Below are 3,129 nucleotides of genomic sequence, written 5' to 3'. Positions count from 1 at the left end.
GGGGTTAAACATACAAGAAAATGGTTTAGAAATAAGCATTAGACAAGTTTTACACTAAATATACCATATTATGTCATTAGGACTCAAATGGCACCGAATAGTAAGAATGACCCAGCAACACATTTATAACAACAGTCACCTCAGGGTACTTGATGTTGTAAGATATATATTGTAAGATGCTACAACAACAGAGGGAAAACCTTAACAATCTGGCAAACCTATAATGAGCAAGCACTTGGCAAGAGTGGAAAGGAAAAACTTCCTTTTAACAGGTAGAAACCTCCAGCAGAACCAGGCTCAGGGAGATGCAACCATATGCTGCAACCACAGACAAAAGACAAACTGTGGAAGAGAGCCAAGGCAGATATTAATAATAATTAATTATTAAATGTGTTGTATAAACACACAGTGAGTGAAAAACGTGAGTGAAAAAGAAAGCCTTAGTGCTTTGTGGGAAACCCCCAGCAGCCTAGCATATTGCAGTGTAACTAAGGGAGGTCACCTGATTCAGCCCATATATAAGCTTTGTCAAAAAGTAAACTTTTAACTAGTACTGACCTCTACTAATTCAAGTTACCTAACTGGACCCTTCTACTGTAGTTTGCTGTGTTGTGCCTTTTGAAGCATTTTTAATGGAATGATGGGTACTTGTACCCATACAGTTGCACATACAGCTTGCATAGTCCCTTCTGAAAACAAACATGGCAGGAGATAAAATGCTAGTGGTAAAGTCTTGATGCATGCTCAATCATCCCAGGTAAGGAAAACATTTGATTGTATGATGCTAGTGGTAAGGTATCAAAATGTGTCCAGTACAGAAGCCACTGAATGGTGTCACAACCTTAATCATTTTTCTGTGGATAAACACTTCCTATACCTCATGCTATTGCTAGCATGACAAGCTAGCAACTCCTAGCTAGCATGCTTAATGTGATTAGTAACACTAATGACCTATTATTTAATGATAAAATGGCTGTGATGACAAATGTCTATAATGCACATAAAATGTCAAAAAGTATTGGTCAAAAAACATAACAAAAAAACCCTAAAAAGATGTTATTGCAAACAAGGAAAGATAGTAGTAGCTGTTATTTCTGATGGGAACTAAATGTCAAACCTAATTTCATGATAATCAAGCCAGTTCCATTCATCCATTATCCATCTTATCCTTTTCAGGGCTGGGGGGGGGGGCTGGAGCCTATCCCAGCTCTCTTAGCCCATATGGAAAAGATATATATAAATCCTATAAAGTTTGTATCTGTCTTGTGTGAAACTTGTATGAAAAGCATATAAGTGTGAAAACAGATATAAGATCCCTTGAAAAATTATATAATGAAACTTGTATGTTTTGGACACTTACTAAAACAATGTATGAAAGTAATGCGAAAGTGGCCACTTTCATGAGTAAATCATGTAAGCCTTATATGATTTACTCATGAAAGTGGCCACTTTCATGAGTAATCACATATAAGTTTTTACTATTTCTTTTCCGTATGGGAGGGCCAGTCTGTCGCAGGGCATATTCAAACCTAATACATTTTGGGGATTCCTAAAACCACTGAAAGTTTTTTCTCAGTTTTGTGGCGCCTACTTTACAATTTTACGCAGGGCCATATCAAGTTTCACCCCTCAGTTGATAAATAATTGGTAATTTCACAAAAATAAATTGGGGGGATACTCTCACTTGTACTTTGACCATATTTACTGCTTTTTGACCCTTTTGTGCTGTTCTGATATCTCCCTTCATTCTGTAATTTTATAAAGTGTGTCATTGGGGTGTGGTGCAGAGTTTTGTGAAGGAAGTGCCTCGAGCAGTGGATGAAATCGAGTCTGCCCATTAACTTGCTGCAGCCAAGACTCGACCAGGGGCTCATATCAGTCCACATTATAGAGGCATCGATCCCTGGAGTCGGAGCATTTATGAATAATTGATGCAGCTTTGAATGAATGGAGAAGTTACTGTCCTTGTATATGTTTTATGTGAAGGCTATAACAGACATTTGTTTGCTGCCATTTGTTCAGTAATGGGGGAGGAACTGTTAGGTATGTTATAGCCTGAGTTACCTTGTTTCAACCTAGTCTTGGAAGCATATACAATATGTGGTTGCATGTTCTGTGAAGTGAAATAATAGACTTTTGATTAGTTTATATTTTTAAAATCAGGTTTAAGTCCAACAGCTAATCAAGACACAGATGGATGGATGGAAATTGAAACTATAGCTCTAGATATCCAAAAAGTTGCTTTGCCCTAGACTTTTCTGCAGTCAATCTTTTTTCAGACCCCATGGGAATGGCCTACTTTATCGTAGATTTAAAATGAAATTGATATAACTGCTAATTTAGCCCATCACTTTATAGTTAAAGCCATGACCACAAAATTACAGTTCAAGAAATTTAAAGAAGTTCAGTCGCTTTCTTTCCAAGCTCCTGTAAATAGACTAAACACATTTTTAGAAAATGTAGTAATTAAATTAAAACTGCAAGATTTCAATTCACTGTGGCATAGTGTGTTACTCATGGTATTCTTGGTGACTGTGGTCCCAACTAACTCAGATCATTAATGAGCTCCTCCCATGTAGTTTTATGCTGGTCCACAGCCTTTCTCTATGATCATCCTCAAGCCATGAGGCAAGATCTTGCATGGACTTCCAGTCCGAGGGTGAATTATGTTTCATTTCCATTTCCAAATAATTTCACCAACAATTGTCATCTTCTTGCCCAGGTTCTTGCTGACAGCCTTGTAACCCATTGCAACCTTGTGCAGCTCTACAATCTTGTCCCTGATGTCCTTTGACAGCTGTTCGGGCTTGACCATAGTGGTGAAGAGGCTGGAATGGAAGAAACTGACTCTGTGGACATGTGTACTTAATAACATGAGTTGAAACCTGGAGTATCTATAATTGTTTGATTGAAACCCAAAAGATCCCCAGGTCCTGTGGCTGCAAACTAAGCCCAAATCATCACTGCTCCATCAGTGCTTGATGTTAGTGTGGGGTGTTTGTTTTGATATGATGTGCTTAGCTGTCCTAAGGACATTGTTCCAAAAGTCTTGCAGGTTTTATTTAATTGCTTTTTTCGTTGGCACTTTGCAAACTCTGTTTAGATTTTGTCTTTACAACACTTCCATAC

This window comes from Pundamilia nyererei, unplaced genomic scaffold (genome assembly GCF_000239375.1).
Source record: "Pundamilia nyererei isolate P.nyererei 1_Seehausen unplaced genomic scaffold, PunNye1.0 scaffold00310, whole genome shotgun sequence".
In the NCBI taxonomy this organism is placed as follows: domain Eukaryota; kingdom Metazoa; phylum Chordata; class Actinopteri; order Cichliformes; family Cichlidae; genus Pundamilia; species Pundamilia nyererei.
The sequence above is the reverse complement of the archived record's forward strand: the minus strand, read 5'-3'. Positions refer to the sequence as shown.